Raw genomic sequence first — 10,162 nt, 5'->3', positions numbered from 1 at the left:
AACATATCACCTATGGCTAAACTAGTGAAACAGCCATGACGAAAATAAACGACAGAGAACCCCGTCATAATCACTACACTTGGAAAGGTGTTGCCCGAAATTCCTCATTATGAAGCAATATCAAGTCACTTCCTTCCCTGCCTGTCTTTAACTCCGTTATTTGGTCAAACAATAACAACCTGGAATTCCAAAGAGATTAGTGAGACGCATGCACGTGGACTAGAGTTAATTAATTCAGTTCCCATTCCTGTTAGTTATGTAAACGTACACGTTCCTAAATATCCTGCTACAGTATAACAAGAACAAATGAAGAGAAAAGGAAAGAGAAAACGAATGGTGGCAAGCGGGGTACTGTCTCAAGGGGCAATTTACAACATTACGTGTGACAAAATTAAAGAAGCAAACCCAACCTCCAAACTCCAATACAAAACAAGGGAAATAGAGTAACTGTGTTCATGACATCAGAGTGAAGCTGAACTGCAGAAAAAAAGAAAAAAAGAAATAAAAGGAAAAAGTCCTGCGGGACTCGATTAACTTCCCTCCTTCCTTTCGGGCATTATAAACACGCAGCGTGCTAAGCGATTCTGCCACACGGAAGATCCGAAGATCTTGTGCGAAACTTAAATCTATCTATGTATGCTATACACAACACAAATTTACATTGATATTCAGTTTTTTGGCGATATACGTCAAGTGACTGATAGCGCTATTCAACTTCCCACGAGTGGCCGCGTGGATTCGATCAATATACAGTTACAAAGATAAATCGGGAATCGTTTCGACCAGATTCCATTCTCATTTTCAGTGATCGACAACGAAAATAATGTTAAGTAGCGACTTGAAGTAATATTGAGAAATATTCGTGAAGTCCAATTCTTTATACAGTCCTACATAATTCAGATGAAATTGTTTCTGTCATGCAACCAATTGAAAATTTCGTGTGGTGTCGGCGTGTCCAAGTAATTTGATTGGAAAGGATATGTGAATGAATATTTACCAATAGGTCTTTATATTGTAAAAGAAAATCAAACATGGCCATGCGGTCTTTTAAGAGTAATCTTCACTTTAACATTTGTAATTTCAAGTCCAAGTTGCCAGTCAAAGCAATGTGGTCTCCAACACAAAACAAAGGGATATTGTGTGTGTCTGTCTGTGTGTGTGTGTGTGTGTGCCTGTACGTTTACATGAAAACGTGATTTCTACATGGACGAAGGTGAATACTCCATAAAAGAAAAAAACAAAGCAAAAGATGTAAGTATTTTGCTTCGTGCTCTTATGGGGTTCGAACCCGTACGTGTGCAACCTCACGTCTCTTGTGACGTCACCTTTATCCTCTCGGCCATGTACGTCTTGACGAGAAAATATGAGGAACGTAAGCTTATATGTGAAAGATGATTCAGGAATCGTTTGGTCCACATTCCTTTCTCATTTTCAGTTTTTAGCTGCAAAATCATCAACCTGATGAGGAGATTTGAAAAAAAATAAAATGCATGGTTACTGCAGCTTATTGTCTGAGCTACCACATACTTAGGTTTCAGAGGAAATGAAGCAAAATCAGCTGAAATAAAGGTGCTTAAACGTTGTCAAGTCAATGCATGGTTTAAAAAAAAACACCTCCCATAGACATAACACGTCAACTTGTCTGATTTTGAGTCTTTACCTTTAATCACAATCTAAAGTATGATGGTAAGTCTTCTCGAACTAAGAGTGTGGAACGAAAGCTTCTACGTGAAAGATGAATCATGACGATCACCCGTGAGCGACACATCTTCAAAGGGATCAGTTATTAAAGGTGGAAGCCCTGGTGCCAAGATATTGTCTCAGCAATTCCAAAGCAATGATACCCTTACATTTAGGTATACCATAATTTCCCTCTGAAATCATTGGTATTATTCATGTACAATTGCTTGCCTTGTCCATAAACTTTGCTTTACAAACTTTCAGTGAAAGGTGTCATAACATAATTCTGTAACTCCATTAGCAGTGATTGACTACATAAATAAAGATATATCAAATTGAACGCTTAGCGCGTATAACTAAGGGGGATTTTAGCCTGATGCTGTGTTATTCACTGCTCAGATACCAACAACACTCATCACCTACGGTTACGTATAGAGAAATAGCCATGACGAAAATAAGGTTTTCCTTTTCTTTGGCAGATAGACACACAACCCCTTTGAACACACTATAATTGACAAGGAGGGACATGAAAAAGTTCATTACTACTACTAAACAGTGATGCCTTCTACTCATGTGGCACAAGATACCTCTATAGCAACATAAAACCTGTCTACAATTCCGTTATTGGGTCAAACAATAACAACCTGGAATTTCAAAGCGACGAGCGAGACGCCATACACCTGGCCTAGAGTTAATTTATTCAGTTGCCATTCCTGCTCCGGTTGTGTTATGTAAATCATTTTCCGACCTGTCTTGTGCAGTGTAACAGGAACAAACGTAGAGAAAAGGAAAGAGAAAACGAAAGGTGGCAAGCGGGGCACTGTATACCAAGGGCAATTTACAACATTACGTATGATAAATGAAGCAAATCCAACCTCCAGCCTCCGACAAAAAAAGGGGGAACTTGAGTGACTGTGTGTCGTGGGGTAATGACATCGGAATGAAGCTGAACTGCCAAAAGAAAAACAAAGAAAGAGAGAGAGAAAAAAAATAATAGCGTCCTCCGGGTCTCAAACATCTCGTCCTAAGGTGGTGTGTAATGACCATGCAGCGCGCCAAGTGACTATAAAGCCAAACGGCTGTCCCGAAGATTGGATGTGAAATTTATATCTTTATACCATATACAACATGAAAAAGTTCATTACTACCACTAAACAGTGATGCCTTCCACTCATGTGGCACAAGATACCTCTATAGCAACATAAAACCTGTCTACAACTCAGTTATTAGGTCAAACAATAACAACCTGGAATTTCAAAGAGATGAGCGAGACGCCATACACCTGGACTAGAGTTAATCAATTCAGATCCCATTCCTGCAAGTTATTCAAACGTACATGTTCCTACCTATCCTGTTACAGTATAACAATAACCAATGAAGAGAAAAGGAAAGAGCAAACGAAAGGTGGCAAGCGGGACACTGTAACAAGGGGCAATTTACAACATTAAGTGTGACAAAATTAATGAAGCAAACCCAATCTCCAAACTCCAATACAAAACAAGGGAAATAGAGCACCCGTGTTCACGGGTTACGTACACTTGATAAAATAATATGATAAATGACATCGGAGTAAGGCTGAACTGCCGAAAAAAAAAGAAAAAGAAAGAACGGGAAAAGCCCTGCGGGAGTCGAACTTCTCTCCTTCCGGTATGGCGTTATGAACACCCAGCGCGCTAAGCGATTACGCCATACGGCTGTCCTGAAGATCGAATGAGAAACTTAAATGTATGATAATGCTGTCGTGATAGCGTTGACTTGTGATGGCGCTATTCAACTTCCCACAAGTGGCCGCGTGGATTCGACCAATATCCAGTTGCAAAGAATAATCGGGAATCGTTCCGTACAGATTGCATTCTCATTTTCAGTTTTTAACTACAAAATTGTCGACCTAATGAGGAGATTTGAAAATATAAAATACATGATGACTGCAGCTTATTGTCTGAGCTACAACATACTTAAGTTTCAGAGGAAATGGAGCAAAATCAGCTGAGATAAAGGTGCTTAAACGTTGTCAAGTCAATGCATGGTTTAAAAAAAATCACCTCCCATAGACATAACACGTAAACTTGTCCGATTTTGTGTCTTTACTTGTAATCACAATTTAAAGTATGATGACGTCATCAAATTTCAAAACCATGACATGGACTTGAAAGGCAAATGTTCAAAGTAAAACATCTGAATTTGGGGTAATATTAAGCTTAAACAATAGAGATACGAGTAAATGAATGTCAGAAACAGTACCTCAAAAAAATTAATTCCACTTTTTTGATTTCAGATGATGATATGATGACGTCATGAGTTTTCCTGGCAATATTGGTACTTGAAACGTTATTTCCAATTCATATGCTTTTGTAATATGCAATAGAAATATAGGGTCACTGGACGTTTTAAAGAGCTATGGCGACATAAACAAAAACATGTTTTTTCACTATATTTGCAGAAAGACGCGCGCGCGGAATTTCAACTTTGACGCCAGTGCATTCCTTTGTTATAGGTCAAAATCGATCGGAAATCAATGGATATTGTTACTCAAAGTATCAGAAATCCAAATCAGTCAAAAAAATTGCACTTTCATGTTGGTTACGCCCTCTGCGCGCGAAATTGCGCGGACGGACGCGCACGCGAGAAAATGTTTGAAACGCTTAAAATTGTCTGAAACTTCGAGATTTCCCATTGGGAAGTCGTTTTGAGCCTTTTAAAATTTTGACGCGCGCGTACGCGCGCGTAATGATGACCTTGGTAACTAGCGTTAAAAAGTAAGATAGAGCCTGACCTGAACTTTATGTCCACCGAAAATGATACAGAAATGATATCTAGTTATGAAGTTATGATCGATCATGTGACAAGGTCCGAAAATCACAAAATGGCGCCTAGATGACGTCATAGATATGTTACTATCATGAAAACCTTATTGTGCCCAGATATTGTTATGAGACATGTTGACTGAAAATGTCATGTCATTCCGTAATGTCATTGTTGAGATATTGACGACACAAAATGTGGCAGAAAGAAAGAAGAATAAAAAACGAGACATGAAAACTCGTCACATTGAGGACGAGTTAGGTGATACGCTTGTGGTCATCAGATGACGGTCATCTGTGATGGACAAGAAAAGAATGTGATATAGGCACCTTGAAGTTATATTGAGCGTGCATGCGAAACCGTTTCTGTAACCACTCGGCCACGGGTCATCCACGGAAATGGTAAGACAAAAAAAAACCAACAACAATGTATAGATGTAACAGGGGGAAAGTCAATGCCCACTCAACTAACGTGGCCGTGTGAACATCTATTGCATTGCTAGACGGAAAAGCGGCCTTATAACGACTGAGGTCGCTATGCCATTTCTGGCAACTTGGGGAAAAATACGTCCCGCAGACATCAAACCTATAATCGGCTGGTTTTGATACCTTGCCTTTAATCACAATTTTCAGTGTAATGACGTCATCAAATTACAAAACAATGACATCATCTTGAAAGACAATTGTTCAAAGTACAACACCTCAGTCGTCGTCATTACATACTATGATCGGTTTGACAAAGTCAACCTGGAAAATTTTGCTGCACTCGAAGCAATGTGGTCTCCAACACACAAAAAAGAGGGATATGGCGTGTGTGTGTGTCTGTGTGTGTGTATAGGTGCGTTTATATACGAACGTGATTTCTACATGGACGAATATGTAATACAAAATTGAAGAAAAAAAAGTAAAATAGCTAAGTATTTTGTTTCGTGATCTTGTGGGGTTCGAACCCGCAACCTCAAGTCTCTGAGACGTCGCCTTTATCCACTCGGCCATACGTCTCGACGAGAAAATATGGGGAAAGTAAACTTATGTATGTGAAAGATACATGAGGAATCGTTTTGTCCACATTCCATTTTCATTTTCAGTTTTAAACTGCAAAATTGTCAATCTGATGAGAAGATTTCAAAGAATAAAATGCATGATTACTGCAGCTTATTGTCTCAGCTACAACATACTAAAGTTTCAGAGGAAATGGAGCAAAATCAGCTGAGATAAAGGTGCTTAAACGTTGTCAAGTCAATGCATGGTTTTTAAAAAAATCACCTCCCATAGACATAACACGTAAACTTGTCCGATTTTGTGTCTTTACTTTTAATCACAATTTAAAGTATGATGACGTCATCAAACTTTAAAACCATGACATGGACTTGAAAGGCAAATGTTCAAAGCAAGACATATCTGAATTTGGGGTAATATTAAGCTTAAACAATAGAGATACGAGCAAATGAATGTCAGAAACAGTACCTCAAAAAAATTAATTCCACTTTTTTGATTTCAGATGATGATATGATGACGTCATGAGTTTTCCTGGCAATATCGGTACTTGAAACGTTATTTCCAATTCATATGCTTTTGTAATATGCAAGAGAAATATAGGGTCAATGGACGATTTAAAGAGCTATGGCGAAATAAACAAAGACATGTTTTTTCACTATATTTGCAGAAAGACGCGCGCGCGGAATTTCAACTTTGACGCCAGTGCATTCCTTTGTTGTAGGTCAAAATCGATCGGAAATCAATGAATATTGTTACTCAAAGTATCAGAAATCCAAATCGGTCAAAAAAATTGCATTTTCATGTTAGTTACGCCCTCTGCGCGCGAAATTGCGCGGACGGACGCGCACGCGAGAAAATGTTTGAAACGCTTAAAATTGTCTGAAACTTCGAGATTTCCCATTGGGAAGTCGTTTTGAGCCTTTTAAAATTTTGACGCGCGCAAACGCGCGCGTAATGATGACCTGGGTAACTAGCGTTAAAATGTAAGATAGAGCGTGACCTGAACTTTATGTCCACCGAAAATGATACAGAAATGATATCTAGTTATGAAGTTATGATCGATCATGTGACAAGGTCCGAAAATCACAAAATGGCGCCTAGATGACGTCATAGATATGTTACTGTCATGAAAACCTTATTGTGGCTAGATATTGTTATGACACATATTGACTGAAAATGTTATGTTATTCCGTAATGTCATTGTTGAGATATTGACGACACAAAATGTGGCAGAAAGAAAGAAGAATAAAAAACGAGATATGAAACTCGTCACGCTGACGAGTTAGGTGATACGCTTGGGGTCATCAGGTGTCGGTCATCTGTGATCGACAAAGAAAAGAATGTGATATAGGCACCTTGAAGTTATATTGAGCGTGCATGCAAAACCGTTTCTCTAACCACTCGGCCACGGGACATCCCCGGAAATGGTAAGGCAAAAAAGAAATGTATGGATATTACAGGGGGAAAAAGTCAATGCCCACTCAACAATCGTGGCCGCGTGAACATGTATTGCATTGCTAGACGGAAATGCGGCCTTGTAACAACTGATGTCGCTATGCCATTTCTGGCAACTTGGGAAAAATACGCGCCGTAGACATAAAGCCTATAATCGGCTGGTTTTGATACCTTGCCTTTAATCACAATTTTCAGTGTGATGACGTCATCAAAGTACAAAACAATGACATGGTCTTGAAAGACAAATGTTCAAAGTACAACACCTCCGTCGTCGTCATTACATACTATGATCGGTTAGACAAAGTGAGCCTGCAAAATTTTGCAGCAGTCGAAGCAATGTGGTCTCCAACACAAAAAAGAGGGATATGGTGTGTGTCTGTGTGTCTGTGTGTGTGTATAGGTGCGTTTATATACGAACGTGATTTCTACATGGACGAATATGTAATACAAAATTGAAGAAAAAAAGTAAAATAGCTAAGTATTTTGTTTCGTGATCTTGTGGGGTTCGAACCCGCAACCTCACGTCTCTGAGACGTCGCCTTTAACCACTCGGCCATACGTCTCGGCGAGAAAATATGAGGAACGTAAACTTATGTATGTGAAAGCTGAATCGGGAATCGTTTTGTCCACATTCCATTCTCATTTTCAGTTTTAAACTGCAAATTGTCAACCTGATGATGAGATTTCAAAAAATAAAATGCATGATTACTGAAGCTTATTGTCTCACCTACATCATACTTAAGTTTCAGAGGAAATGAAGCAAAATCAGCTGAGATAAAGGTGCTTAAACGTTGTCAAGTCAATGCATGGTTTAAAAAAAATCACCTCCCATAGACATAACACGTAAACTTGTCCGATTTTGCATCTTTACCTTTAATCACAATTTAAGTTATGATGACGTCATCAAAATTCAAAACCATGACTTGGACTTAAAAGGCAAATGTTCAAAGTACAACATATCTGAATTTGGGATAATATTGAGCTTAAACAACAGAGATACGAGCAAATGAATGTCAGAAACAGTACCTCAAAAAAATTAATTCCACTTTTTTGATTTCAGATGATATGATGACGTCATAATGTATTTAGGGAAATATTGATACTTGAAACGTTATTTTCAATTCATATGCTTTTGTAATATGCAATAAAAACATTGGGTCACCTGACGTTTTAAAGAGCTATGGCGAAATAAACAAAGACATGTTTTTCGCTATATTTCCACATAGACGCGCACACGAAATTTCAACTTTGACGCCAGCGCATTCCTTTGTTATAGGTCGAAATTGATCGGAAATCAATGGATATTGTTACTTAATGTATCAGGAATCCAAATCTGTCAAAAAATGTGCATTTTCATGTTGCTTACGCGCACTGCGCGCGGAAATGCGCGGACGGACGCGAACGCGCGGAACGCTTAAAATTGTCTGAAACTTCGAGATTTCCCATTGGGAAGTCGTTTTAAGCATTTAAAAACTTTGACGCGCGCTAATGCGCGCGTAATGATGTCCTGGGTAATTAGCATTAAAAAGTAAGATAGAGCGTGACCTGAACTTTATGTCCAACGAAAATGATACAGAAATGACCTTTAGTTATGAAGTTATGATCGATCATGTAACATGGTCCGAAAATCACAAAATGGCGCCTAGATGACGTCATAGATATGTTACTGTCATGAAAACCTTATTGTGGCTAGATATTGTCATGAGACATGTTGACTGAAAATGTCATGTTATTCCGTCATGTCAATGTTGAGATATTCACGACACAAAATGTGCCAGAAAGAAAGAAGAATAAAAAGAAAGAAAGGAAGATTTTGACAAACACAATAGGTGATACGCTAAAAGCGTATCACCTAAAAAGAGAAATTTTGACAATCACAATAGGTGATACGCTGATAGCGTATCACCTAAAAAGAGAAATTTTGACAATCACAATAGGTGATACGCTGATAGCGTATCACCTAAAAAAGAGAAATTTTGACAATCACAATAGGTGATACGCTGATAGCGTATCACCTAATTATGCAAAGATGCTTTATCGGATACATGTGATGTTTTACGTGGAGTCCCCTATAGAGTTCCATAATTAAGGTCATTGTTATTTTTTTTTTATTTCATAATGATATGTGCAATATTTCGCGTGTGGTTAATTTCATTTTATACGCTGATGATTCTACTTCATTGATTTTTCGTTTTGATTTAAACGTGTTAGTGAATGATGTGAATAATAAGTTATCTGAATTGTCAAAATGGTTTCGTGGTAAAAGATTGATTGTAAATATTGAAAGTCAAAATACAAGTATTTTTTAAAGGTAAGAAAAAGATTTCAGGTTTTGAACTTTGTGACGTAAAAATTAATGATGTAAAATTATCGCAAGTAGAATGTACACAATTTCTTGGGTTTTCATTGACTGCAAATTGAACTGGGAAAAGCAAATAGCCATAATGAATAAAATAATTTCGAGAAATATTGGAGTAATTAGCAGGATAAAAGGTATTTTACCAATGACGGTTTTGATTCTGCCACATAACATTTTGATTTCATCTCATTTGAATTTTTGTAATGCTTTATGAGCAAATACTCATCAATCAAATTTACACGACACATTTATGGTTCACAATATAAAATCATTGCTTTTTAGCGGACCTCTCAGTTTTCTCTTTTCCCCTGCGAACATAACTTAGTATTTTGCCGATATGTATTTATATCTGTTTGTTAATTTTCGTTTCGCATATTCTAGCGTATATATGCTTATGATATAATTCCTGATTCATTCTGTGTTATTTATTGGAAGAAATATGAGAATTAAAATGAACAAAATGAAATGAAAAATTAAAATAATTCAAAAAGAGCAATTCGATTCTGTATACAGCGTCGTCAATGCCTTTGTTTCTGAAAATTAGCATTTTGAATATATATCCATTGAATAAGTATGATATTTTTATGTATATTCTGTTCAAACATAAAACGAACTTGTTACCTGAGATACTTTCTGGTATGTTTGAATCTAATGATCAGATTTACAGTCACAACACACGAAATAATAAATATGATCAGACTTATTGTCACAACACACGAAATGATATAATTTATTCAAATTACCGGTACATTATATACATGTATATCTAATGCACACACTCATACATACTTGACCCTCATTATGGCATTCTTTACCAGACACAGTTACAAATTCTCCAACTACAAATATCTTTAAGAAGAATCTTTAA

The sequence above is a fragment of the Diadema antillarum genome, unplaced genomic scaffold, assembly GCF_040938485.1.
Source record: "Diadema antillarum isolate AM-2024a unplaced genomic scaffold, OU_Dant_1.0 seq00000822_RagTag, whole genome shotgun sequence".
Lineage (NCBI taxonomy): Eukaryota > Metazoa > Echinodermata > Echinoidea > Diadematoida > Diadematidae > Diadema > Diadema antillarum.
Note: the sequence above shows the minus strand (reverse complement) of the source record.